This window comes from Mustela lutreola, chromosome 5 (assembly GCF_030435805.1).
Source record: "Mustela lutreola isolate mMusLut2 chromosome 5, mMusLut2.pri, whole genome shotgun sequence".
Classification (NCBI taxonomy): domain Eukaryota; kingdom Metazoa; phylum Chordata; class Mammalia; order Carnivora; family Mustelidae; genus Mustela; species Mustela lutreola.
The window spans coordinates 100,907,878-100,921,335 of record NC_081294.1 but is presented as its reverse complement, the minus strand read 5'-3'; the positions used below and the strand labels follow the sequence as shown (position 1 = coordinate 100,921,335).

Here is a 13,458-nt window from a genome sequence, read left to right as displayed (position 1 = left end):
TTTATCATAGATTGGCCCATATAATTGTAGGTTTATTTCTAGGGTCTCTATTCTGTTCCAATGATATATGTTTTTTGCTATAAAATACAAAGCGGGTGGTAAAGAATAGTATTTTTCAGTCTCCTGTAATTTTACAGAATTGAAAATTTAAATGTAATCCTCTCTCATTATTTTCTTTTAGCTGCAGTCTATTTTGAGCTCAGATTTGCTGAACACATGAAGAGAATGACATTTGCATTAAATATTAAATTATAAACATTATTTGTTCTTTTAAATATTGCAGCTAATTTTTAGATGTTGTTCTTCACTCTCCATTCAAACAAATGAGGAGTAGGTGGTTGTATATATTGATTGTACTGACTAAAACAGAACCTTCATATTTCCATTAGAAGTAGACTTTTAAGTGGCTCAGTCGGTTGAATGGCCAGATTCTTGATTTTGGCTCAGGTCATGATCTTGGGGTCCTGGGACCAGCCTCCATGCTCAGTAGGGAGTCTGTGTCTGGGTTCTCTCTCTGCCCCTCCCCCTGCTTGCTCTCTTTCTCTTCCTCTAAAATAAGTAACTAAGTCTTTAAAAGAAAAAAGGTTGCCTTATCGTACACACTATAAAGACAGAATTGGGTGCTTACTTCATTAGTGCTTACATTAAAATTGGAACAATACAGAGAAGATTAGCACAGTCCCTGCATAAGGATAACATGCAAATTCATGAAGTGTTCCATATATAAAAAACAAGAAAGAAAACTTCACCAACTTTGGTTGAATTATTTCAGTTTAATTTCTACTTTAGTTCTTGGACAAATAGATCACCCTCTCTGAACCAGTCCACTCACCCATAAAAGTTCTCAAACTTTATTTTGAGTCACAGTCCCCTAGAGAGTTAAAAAAAAAAAAAAAATGCAGATAGGGTCCCAGGCTCACTGATGTAGACTTGGGCAGGGGCCTAGGTGTCTATTTTTAATCAAGTTTTCCCAGAAATTTGACAATTGCTGTTTTAGTATGCTCTATGGATTGATGGATTATTCATACCTTTTTTCATTTATGCATGTATATAGAAAGAAACATGTATTAACTAGGGATTGTCATATAGTCATGAGATCATGGAGATGACAGATCCAGCCCTGCCCTGAAAAAGTTCTCCCTTGGGGCACCTGGGTGGCTCAGTGGGTTAAAGCCTCTGCCTTCTGCTCAGGTCATGATGCCAGGGTCCTGGGATCAAGCCTCACATCGGGCTCTCTGCTCGGTAGAGAAACTGCTCCCCCCACCCCGCCTGCCTCTCTGCCTGCTTGTGATCTCTGTCAAATAAATAAATAAAATCTTAAAAAAAAAAAAAAAAAAAACAGATTCTCCCTTTCATGAAGAGGCAGACAAACTGTTAATTGCAGTGTGTTGTTATATGCTCTGAAATAGGCTGATGGGATGCTAAGGAAGCAAGAAGGAAGGGTGTCACACTTGGCCTGGAATTGCATATCACAGAACATGTCCTTGGTCTTGAAGAGCTAGAGTAATCAACTCAGTGAAAAAGAGAGGAGAGCATTTTAGGCACAGAAGAATAAGGAGGCATGAACCACAAGCTGTTTGACAAGCTATAGTATTATTTCTCAAACCATGGGACACTTACCACACTTTAATCAGATTTTGGGTGGTTCATGCTGAGATAAGTCATTACTTAGTGATAGAATTATATGCTTTCCAATTCTCTTCTACATCTTTTGTAAGGAGAACATCTTTTTGGTTCTAGGAGGTAACATCTTTTTAACATTTGCTAATATCCTTTTAGAGAAGGTAGCCTTAATCTCAGAGCTGGCAGCATTATCTAGGTAGAATTAACATTTATCTTCACTCTGGCAGTTGAAACTAACTTGCTATTTTTGGTAGAAATACAGTTTCCTTTTTAAAATTATCTATTTGAGGGGCACCTGGGTGGCTCAGTGGGTTGAGCCTCTGCCTTCGGCCCAGGTCATGATCTCAGGGTCCTGGGATCAGGCCCCGCATCAGGCTTTCTGCTTGGTGGGGAGCCTACTTCCCTCTCTTTCTTTGCCTGCCTCTCTGCCTACTTGTGATCTCTCTCTGTCAAATAAGTAAATAAAATCTTAAAAAAATAATCTATTTGAGTAGTTAAAATTGATCTATAAATAATATTAAGTAGCTAGTTCATTTAGTACTTGCGTATGCCAGAAATTGTGAAGAAGGTATATGAATGGTTGAAATTTTGAAGTTCAGCATGGAGATAAGTGGCAAGATCTGCCTCAAGCATTATGCTCGCCTGCACCCCCACTCTGTCACCCGCTGGGAGAGGAAATGTGGCCACACCAACAACCATGCCCCAAGCAGAAGCAAATAAGGCCCCTCCATCGGTCCTTCCTTTGCCCTCAGGGTGGTCTCCAGCTGGAGCGCCAAGGTCCTGGGATGTCAATAAAGTTTCCCTTCCATGCCCAGAGCAGTAAAAAGAAGAAGGAAAAAGAAGAGGAACGGGGAGGAAGAGGAAGAAGAAGAGGAGGAAAAGGAGGAAGAAGGAGATGAAGAAGAAATTATGAGGGACCCTAGAAGATGGTAAGTAGAGGGAATTCACACATAAGTTTGGCTAAAGATAATCCAAAGCTTTTCTTTTTTTTGTTTTTTTAAAGATTTTATTCATTTATTTGTTAGAGAGCCCAAGAAGGGAAGTGGCAGGCAGAGGGAGAAGCAAGCTCTTGCCAAGCAAGGAGCCCGATGTGGGACTTGATCCCAGGATCATGTGATCATGACCTGAGTCAAAGGCAGATAGATGCTCAACTGACTGAGCCACCCAGGTACCCGCCAAAGCTGTTCTTGAGGGATTGTCTATTTTTATTAAGTCAGAGGAGAGTTCAGAAATGAGTGAGGTTGATCCCTTTAAGGGCCTTCAGCCCCATTTAGCTGATAGCTATAGCTTAGGTTTGAACTAAATGTCTAGTTTAGGAATATAAAGCAGGACAATTCTACAGACTAAGACAATTATACAGACTATAACTCTACAGAGTTATAAAGGTAATATTCCATGCAAAAGTTTTATAAGAAATGGAATATAACAAAATTACTGCTTTCTGATTATAGGTACCAAATATATGTACCAATAAAAATCAAAGCAAAAAGGAGCACTTGCCTGATCAGTTGGTAGAGCGTGAGACTCTTGGTGTCAGGGTTGGAAGTTCAAGCCCCATGCTGGATGTAGAGATTACTTAAAAATACAATCTTTAGGGGCACCCAGGTGGTGCAGTTGGTTGAGCATCTGACTCTTGGTTTTGGCTCAGGTCATGAACTTGGGCTTCTGAGATTGAGCCCCGTGTTGGGCTCTGTGGTGAGCTGAGAGTCTGCTTTCCCTCTCCCACTGCCCCTACCTGCCCCTGCCTCCTCCCTCCCTCATCTCAAATACATAAATCTTTAAAATAAAATATCTTAAAAAGTCAAGATGGGCGCCTGGGGTGGTGCAGTCAGTTAGGTGTGTGACTCTTCGTTTCGGCACAGGTTATGATCTCAGGGCCATGAGATTGAGCCTTTGTGGGGCTCTGTGCTCAGTGGGCAGTCAGCTTCTCTCCCTCTCCCTCTGCCCCTCTCCACCCCACTCTCTCTCTAAAATAAACCTTAAAAAAAAAAATCAAAACCAAGAAACTCTTCTTCCATGTAATTTGGGTGAAATATTTCATACTCTGGTAGCCCACTCCCTTGAAATCTGGATGCACACGTGTTGTCAAGTCATTGTTCCCCCACAGAGATTGGGCCAGGCATGACTGCCAGCTGCTCCAAAGCAGTGACTCTATTTGGTCATGGAGCCAGATGTCAGACATCTGTCTTCTATTAACTAGGATCAAAATGAAGCCCTCTCCACTGGATGATTTAACGTATAACATATGACCTAAGCAAGGATTGCCCTGTTGCCTAGAGAGCAAAATCTCAATTGCAAGACTTTCTTTCCCACCTTCTCAGTCGCTATGATGATACAGGTATTTGCAATATGGCCTTTTGCTTTTGGTTGTTTTTTTGTTCATTTCTTTCCTAATGCTGGCCTGCCTTATTTTTTCACATACTTTTTAGGTTCTCCTCCTTTCCTTGTCCTTAGACTTTCTACAAGCCCTCTCTCCTTTTCTCTCTGTTTGATCCAAAGAGCTCAGCCATTTTCTGAGCCTCCTCATTTAAGTTTTGGCTGATTTTAGAATTTGTATTACAAACCCTGGCCTCTTATTCCCAGTTCAGTATGTTCAGATGGCTCCTGAATCCATTTGGATGTCCTCAAATGTAATGCATCCTAACCTAGATCTTCCTTCCTAGTGAATTAAATCTCCTTAAGTGATCCGATTTTTGACTATCAGTTACTGAGGCCGATAAAATGACACACTCCATGCTATGACTTCACCTCCCATTTTTTGGTCTGCTGTTCAAATTTTTTTTTTTTAAGATTTTATTTATTTATTTGACAGACAGAGATGACAAGTAGGTAGAGAGTCAGGCAGAGAGGAGGAAGCAGGCTCTCTGCTCAGCGCCTGATGCGGGGCTAGATCCCAGGACCCTGGGATCATGACCTGAGCTGAGGCAGAGGCTTTAACCCACTGAGCCACCCAGGTTCCCCTGCTGTTCAAATTTTTGTGTCCCCAGAAGAATGACAATGTTAACTGATTGTGTACCCATAGAATTAAGGAAGCCATCTTTTGTTGCTTCCAAATCTCTCTCTACCTCCGTCCCCCCACCCCCAGCTTGCTTGCTTCCTTCCTTCCTTCCTTTGAAAACATTCAGGAATGGAGTTGTTGAAAATTTTAAAAATCATTAAATTTCAGATTACTGAGGAATACTTATGAGGAATACTGAACAACTTCAGTTGCTAGCAAATGCACTACTTAGAACTTAAAAAGTTCCAAAATATATTATCTAGTATACTATAGTTGAATTTTTAAAAATTATATTTACATGTTTTATAATAAAATTAGCAAAATAAGTTCCACCTTCTGTTTATCTGTCATAAATTAACAGTAGACATTTTTCATGGAGGTCAGAGTAGAATTTCGTAAGTATAGATTCATGTTTGTTGCCTTTCAATGAGTAATACCTTAATGGTACATACTTATTGATAAGTGAGCTGATGATAGACTGTCACATAATTTATATATATAGTTACATACAGGGCAACATTTGGGGGTGTCCACAAAAGGAAATAAAACATGTTATTTCAAATAAATAATAATTCACAATTTAACCAAGAAATTAAAAGTGACACCAAAAAATACTACTATAAGTTTAGTGCCTCAGGGGGCGCCTGGGTGGCTCAGTGGGTTAAAGCCTCTGCCTTCGGCTCAGGTCATGATTCCAGGGTCCTGGGATCGAGCCCCGCATCGGGCTCTCTGCTCAGCAGGGAGCCCGCTTCCTCCTCTCTCTCTCTGTCTGCCTCTCTGCCTGCTTGAGATCTCTGTCTGTCAAAAAAAAAAAAAATCCTTAAAAAAGATTAGTGCCTCAGATTCAAAACCATACCCAGCAAGAATTATAACAGTCCCCCTGAGAGTGGAGTTCTGAGTAGGGGTAGTTGATGGGGTTAAGGCCTCAAATGGGAAAAGCAGACTTTGGATAAGGAACCAAAGAGGTTCCTGGACTCTGGGCAGAGGGTCATGGAATTAATAAACTGGGCAATGTTGTTTTATGAAGTAAAAACCTTTCTGGTTGCTGGTAACAGACAGAACTCTACTTGGCTTAAGCTACAAAAGACACCAAGAACTTGAGGGGTTCTGATAACTTTAGGTATGACTGAATCTAGGTTCTAGGTGTTATCACTGAATACTGGCTCTGGCTCTGTTTTTGGTTCTCTGGCTCTGCTTTTTGCTAGGTTGGTTTTACTGTCCGGTACAGTTGCTCCAGGTTATGACAGAGAGATGTTAGCAGCCCCAGGCTCACAGTCTGGCAAATGCTAACTCTTGCAGGAAAGCATTTCTTCTCAGTTCCAACAAAAGTCCCAGGACTAACTGTGATTGATCTGACTCATGTGACATGTCCATTGCTAGGCAAACCTGGGTCATCTACCATTACCTCTGGAGCCACGAAATGGGATTCTGTCCCCAAAAGGAAAAGAATGATTCTGTCTCTAGAAGATATACCACTACCTGGGGTAGGAAAAAAAGCAAAGGAAGGGACATGAGGACAAGAAAAGAATATGAATAAATCCATTCTTATTTCAAATTTTGGCCGAGATTCATCCTGGCAAACCAACAGCAAAATGTTTTCATGCCAGAAAGCTTAGATGGCTTTAGTTCAGAGTTTCTTTCTTTTCTTTTTTTTAAGATTTTATTTATTTGAGAGAGAGAGAGAGAGAGAGCACAAGCAGGGGGGGTGGGAGAAGAAGCAGACTCCCACTGAGCAGGGAGCCCGATGTGGGGCTCGATCCCAGGACTCTGGGATCATGACCTGAGCCGAAGGCAGATGCTTAACTGACTGAGCCAGCCAGGTGCCCCCAGAGTTTCTTGATTTTAAAAAAATTATCATTCATGGGGCACCTGGGTGGCTCAGTGGGTTAAAGCCTCTGCTTTCGGCTCAGGTCATGATCCCGGGGTCCTGGGGTTGAGACCCGCATCGGGCTCTCTGCTCAGCAGGGAGCCTCCTTCCCTTCCTCTGTCTCTGCCTGCCTCTCTGCCTACTTGTGATCTCTGTCTGTCAAATAAATAAATAAAATCTTAAAAAATAAAAAAATAAAAAATTATCATTCAAAAAGAGTCATTTCCCTGAAGAGCATTTTTAGACATGTTTTTGCCTACTCACCTGTCTGTGAGATTTTAATACCACAGATTTACTGTATATGTTTATTTACTATATGTATATCTGTGCTTTATACATGAGAAGAGTAAGTATAAAGCTTACTCTTTTTATCTAATGCAGGGTTAAGAACAACAAAATTTTAAGTCAAAATTTTAGTTAACTTGAAAATCAGGGGCACCTGGCTTCCTGAGTCATTAGAGCATGTGACTCTTGATCTCCAGGTTGTGAGTCTGAGCCCCGTGTTGGGTATAGAGATAATTTAAAAATAAAATCTTAAAAATAAAAAATCAAAGCTATTAACGTTTAACTTTATAACTGTATTTGCCAAGTAACTTTTAATAAATTATTTACTTATAAACTGCAGTGTATCAAATAATATATACATGTTAGCAATTTTGGAATTATATAATAATAGCAAAGTAATTGATATAAAAACATTCAAAATAGTTACTTTTTCAGGAAAAGAGAAACAACTGAAGAAAATTAAATCTCCTAAGTATTAACTTTCAACTTTTGTGTGATATGAGAAAGTGGCTTTTAAATGCTAGATACTTACTCAGATATTGTTGACACTTCTTTTCTGCACTTGAAATAATGATGGGTTAACTTTTTTTTTTTTTTTAACTTTAGAGAGAGAGAAAGAGTGGCGGGGGTGGGGGCAGGGATAGGGGCAGAAGGGAGTGGGGAGAGAGAGAATATCAAGTAGACTCCTTGTTGAGTGTGGAGCCTGATGCAGGGCACAGTCTCACAACCCTGAGCCAAAATCAAGAGTTGGAAGCTTAATGGAACGAACCTAGATGTCCATCAACAGATGAATGGATAAAAAAGATGTGGTATTTATACACACACACACACACACACACACACACAACGGAATACTATGCAGCCATCAAAAGAAATGAAATCTTGCCATTTGCGATGATGTGGATGGAACTAGAGGGTATTATGCTGAGCAAAATAAGTCAACTGGAGAAAGACAACTATCATATGATCTCCCTGATATGAGGAAGGGGAGATGCAATGTTGGGGGCTTGGGGGTAGGAAAGGAATAAATGAAACAAGATGGGATAGGGAGGGAGACAAACCATAAGAGACTCTTAATTTCACAAAACAAACTGAGGGTTGCTGGGGATAAGGGGGTAGGGAGAGGGTAGTTGGGTTATGGACATTGGGGAGGGTATGTGCTATGGTGAGTGCTGTGAAGTGTAAACCTGGTGATTCACAGACCTGTACCCCTGGGGCTAATAATACATTATGTGTTAATAAAAGAATTTAAAAATTAAAAAAAAAAAAAGAGTTGGAAGCTTAATGGACAGCCACCCAGGCTCCCCTAGGTTGACTAACTTTTGTAGAATTAAATAGTAAAATACAAGCCATTTTTATTTACTTCTCAAAGTTCCAGTCACACAGTAGCACTGATGATCAAACAAAGACAACATCCTTAAGGTATCCAACAGCAGCTAACAGCCCAGCAGGCCACATCGCTCAGAGTATGACTGACCGATCAACTGAAAGACAGTCTTCAAATCACAGCCACCTCTTCACCATCTTGTTGTAGTATTGATCTAGCATCTGTTTGGGTGTCTTCTGTATTAGTGCCAATGTGGCTCATGCAATGCGCAAGAAAAACTCAACAAGAGAAATTAAATGCTAAGAAGTAAGATTGTGTTGAGTAAGGTAGAACTTTGAAGGGCCTGAAACCATTGTAATCCAATTCTTGACACCTCACCCTCTCTAAGAACAAACTTCTGCTCCCTAGACAGCACCCATTGGGAGTGGATATACTAAAGGGGGGGCCTAAAGAGCAGCTTTCCCCCCCTCATGTTGAGGTGAACTCTGTCTTCCAGTGAAGTTTACTTATTGGTTCTATTGTTTCCATACCAAATAGACTTAATCTTTCATATAACAGATCCTCAAATATTTGATAACTGAAATTTTACTCCCTCTATACTGAACAGCTTCTTGAAGCTTTTCCTTTCTGAGACTAAACTTGACCAAGGGTTCTTGAACGGGCATTCTTTTGACTCAGTTCCCCTATTGCATTAGACATTCTTTAGGGGAAGGCCCTATGTCTTATTTTATTTTTATTTTATTTTATTTTATTTTATTTTATTTTATTTTATTTTCAGTGTTCCAGAATTCATTGTTTATGTACCACACCCAGTGCTCCATGCAATACGTGCCCCTCAAAATACCCACCACCAGGCTCACGCAACCCCCACCCCCTCCCCTCCAAAACCCTCTTCTTGCCCTGTTTGAATCCACTCCCATTTGTTGTTAAAATTAGGGGTGTAGCTGAACATAGTATCCAAGCCAGAGTCAAAGGCTATTTCTTCCTCTGTCTTGGACAGTATTCACCTATTAGCAAAGTAATTCAGCCTGAATAGCTTGCTGATGCCTATCAAGTAATAAAGTGAAATATCTAAGCCTTTCCTCATACATCCTGCTAATAGATTGAATTCTTCCATTTCTAGTTTTCTGAGACTGAGGTGTGATTTTCATTCACACCTGCCACCTTTCATTCTCTTGGGCTCTTCCCGTTATTCCATCATTTCGAGACATTTGAAGGTGCTGATTCATTTTTCTTGTTCATTCATACATTCATTCCATCCATTCATTCATTACTTATACTTGCTTTTCTAAAGATATTTTCCTAAAAGTGAGAACTGAAACAAAAAGTCCATATGAGGTAAAAAGAAGAAGGAAATCTTCCAGTCCCTAAAGTTAATATAAGTTCTGAGACCAAGCACATGAAGTGTACCCCTAAGCTTTGTCCTAAAGGGAGATTGCATTCCTCCTTCATGCATCTCCCATTGAGTGAGAGAATAGCTGTAAACTAAGTTTACATTATCTCAGGAGTTCTTATATAATGATTTTTACAAAATAAAATATACTTGGCATGTGAGATCTAATCACCTCCTGATTGTCAGTGTACATTGGAAATTACAGATATTATTGGAGAAACAATCTTGTAGAAATGTAAAATATTCTTTCCAAGCCCATAATGAAGCACTTTATCATTTTGGCCATATTAACATATGTCAACAATGTAGCATCGAACACTGAGTTAATCAACAGTATAATTTTGGAAGGGAGAAAAGATCTTGCTAGTGATACTTTCTATAATGAAGGGCAAAGAGGGTTTCAGACTTGAATTAGTTGGTTGGTTAGCCCAGTCCTTTACTCAGAGAGAATAGACCTGGCTTATGAGAGTTAATTCATACCATTTGGAGGTTGAAACAGCTATAACGCTGCTTTGGAATGTCCTAAATTGTACCTATGAGACCTGTTTTTGACAGATGTGTTCATGTAGTTTAGTCAATTGACATATGGAATTTTTATGTATAAGTTATGCAAAAGTTTCAGCATGTAACATTTATTAGTGCTTCCACTGGCATGGAGAGACAGATGGTATACACATTACTTGCCAAAGCAGGCTTTGCAGTGGCCTTACAAGTCTGAATTTGCTCAGTTACCCAGGTCACTTAACCACTGCCTCCCCCCCAACCCCCCCACCCCTTATCCACCCAACACACACGTGCGTAAGAGGCCAAACCCTCCCTCCTCTGACCCTGGAATTTGCTATAGGAATTCCCTCCCAATTGCTTGACTTAAAATTTCCCTTCTTTCCTTCCCCTTCCTTGGCCCAGATCCCTACCTCCTCTGTCTTTTCACTCCCTCCGGCTGGTCCAGGGTGAGGTCTGGAGGGTGAGGTAGGGAAGAACACTCCCCTACAGCTGTTCTCAGCCCCCACCCATCCCTAATGTTAACCTTGGCAGCATCCAGCCCACTTCCCCTACATTAACCCCAAAGTCCTCCTCTCTTTAAGTTTCAGCTGCAGTAATGAAAGGTCCAGTTGCAAGAGCTGCAGATTAATCTTCTGTCCCAGTTATTATTTTTATTTTTATTTTATTTATTTTTTAGAAGGAGTGATAAAAAGAGGGTGGTGGGTGGCACAGAGGGAGAGGAACTGGAAGCAGGTTCCACACGCAGCTCATAGCCTGACAAGGGGCTCGATCTCATATCATGAGATCATGACCTGAGCTGAAATCAAGAGTTGGATGCTTAACTAACTAAGCCACTCAGGCACATACCCCTGCTTTTTTTTTTAAAGGTAAGCTCTATGTGGGGTTTGAACTCAGGACCTCAAGATCAAGAGTCATATGCTCTACTGACTGAGCCAGCTGGTTTAAAGAAAAACAGAGGGTGAAGGAAATATCTTTCCTTCTTGTAGGATCTACATGAAATAGCACATGAGGAGCACTCTCCCTCTGCGCTGCCCCCCTGGTAACATACACTCTCTCTCCCGCTCTCTTTCTCTCCCAAATAAATAAATAAATCTTAAAAAAAAAAAAAAAAAACTAAACTAAATAAAGATTCTTACCTATCAATAAGAACCACTCCCTGGGGCACCTGGGTGGCTCAGTGGGTTGAAGCCTCTGCCTTTAACTCAGGTCATGATCCCAGGGTCCTGGGATCGAGCCCCACATCAGACTTTCTGCTCAGCGGGGAGCCTGCTTCCTCCTCTCTGCCTGCCTCTCCATCTACTTGTGATCTCTGTCTGTCAAATAAGTAAATAAAATCTTAAAAAAAAAAAATAAGAACCACTCCCAAAAAGAAGTTGGGTAAAGAAAATGAAAGAACAATTCACAAAGGAATGTTTTTTGAATATGTATGTTCATCACTACTCGGCCTTTGGCTAAGATCAAGTGAATATGTGTGTTCAACCTCAACTGTAATTGAGGACATGCCATTTAAAATGAGATTTTTATTTTTCTTATATTCATGATGAATATAAGAAATAAAAGAATACAGTGCTCGATCCTGGCCAGGCAGTGGGGAAGCAGGCACTCTCCTGTGTTAAATAGATTGTTCCCACACAGGTGGGAATGAGGATGGAGTGTGGGAGAAGGGGGTAGAATTAGTCAGCAGTGAAGAGCACAGTGTGGGAAGAGCCTGGGCATGGTATTAGTCCTACCTGGCCTAGCTGCAGGGTTTATGAAAGTCCTTGTTGGGGTAGGAAGGAAGGTGGACAGCAGGAGAGCTGAAAGAGCAAGAGAGAAACAGATCCAAGAAGGTACGAGGAAAGAGTGATTTCTGATGCCATTACAGCTATATTTCCCTTGATAAATTCTTCTTTGCTCATGCTTTTGATTTTTACAGAGCCTCCCAAGAATCAACTCATGAACCAGCACACATTTATACTCTTGAAAATTGTATTTATTTTCAACATTTATATCAGGAAGTGTAACACAGTGGTAGAAACAAGCAAGGACTAACATTTAAGGGTGGTGCAGATAGTGAAGGCACCCCGTTTGGGCAGAGAGGGGTAACAATGAGAGTTCCGATCTCAGTTTACTAGCTGTGGGGTTTCAGGAACAACAATCTCTCTTACTTGTTTCCTATATATTTGTATTTCTGTAAGTAGGAATAATACTGCTTCACTTTACAATGTTGTTGGGATCAAGTAAAATGACATATGTGAAATCCTGAGAATTAGTATGTGCTCAATAAAAGTAGATTCCCTTCCTTGTTGAGAACAGCAGCAAAGGGACTGCTTAGTTTACAGGTCTCACCACAAATTTCTTATGTGGTCTGCTTCCATCCCAGAAGGCCATGAGGCCTCATGCTGCCTGGAGGTCTTGCTAACACTTGATAATAGTTGATGACCAAGACAAAAAAAAAAAAAAAAAAAAAGCTGCTTCCTGTTTTGTTGTTGTTCAGGCTGAGAGGAAAGCTGTGACTTCTGGTAAAATACTGATGGGTTCAATCTAGCAGTGCCTCCCTCATCTCCCTGGCTGCACAGCCTCATATGTTGTTGGTCTGCATAAAACTTAGAGATTATGTGACCCCATCTGGTGAGGAAATGGAGAGCAGGAGGCAGGCAAACTGGAGCCCCAAAGAGCCCTCTAAGTTGCTTTAATCAAATTGGAGTGGCAGCCATCTACTTAATGCAGATGGGTCTCAGAGTTTGGGGATTACCTGTGGCCATCCTACCAAGGACACAAAACCTCATGGTAAGGCAAAACAGAAAGGTCAGGGATGGAAGCCCATAACCAGGGCTTGGCGGAGGTGTGACGGTTCCATCGCACACTGAGATACATGGCACTGGGTCAGGGGGCTTCTGGCACTGCTGCTGCCATTGTTACTGTTGTCTTTTCACAGGTAGTGTGGTGTGTCAAAAAAAAAAAAAAAAAAAAAAAGATCGACATCAGAAATGGAAGATCAAGATGTTAATTTCCTCACTGCTGCCTTGCTGGTTAGCGGTGCTCAAACCTTCACATGCTTCAAAATCATCTGATGGGCTTGCCAAGACCCAGATTCAAGAGCCCAACCCCCAGGATTTCTGGTATAGGCCCGAGAATGTGCATTTCTAATAAACTCCCAGGTACTCCCAAGGCTGCAGGGCCAGGTAGGCCCTGAGAAGAGCCATCCAAGATAATTTTTTATGCCCATAATAAATATATTTTTAAAATTTACATATAATGTATTATTTGCCCCAGGGCTACTGGTCTGTGAGTCATCAAGCTTACACAATTCACAGTACTCTCCATAGCACATACCCTCCCCAATGTCCACAACCTAGCCATCCTATCCCTACCCCCTCCAGCAACCCTCAGTTTGTTTCGTGAGATTAAGAATCTCTTATGGATTGTCTCCCTCCCAATCCCATCTTGTTTCATTTTTTCCCTCCCTATCCCCCCACAAC

The 13,458-nt window shown here is 41.0% G+C and overlaps 1 non-coding gene across 1 annotated transcript; it reads left to right on the top strand.

The window, feature by feature from the left end:
- Window positions 1-622: 622 nt before the first annotated feature.
- Window positions 623-727, top strand: LOC131832815 (U6 spliceosomal RNA). Its single transcript, XR_009354178.1, has one exon. It is a non-coding gene; the product is annotated as a U6 spliceosomal RNA (small nuclear RNA).
- Window positions 728-13,458: the final 12,731 nt, after the last annotated feature.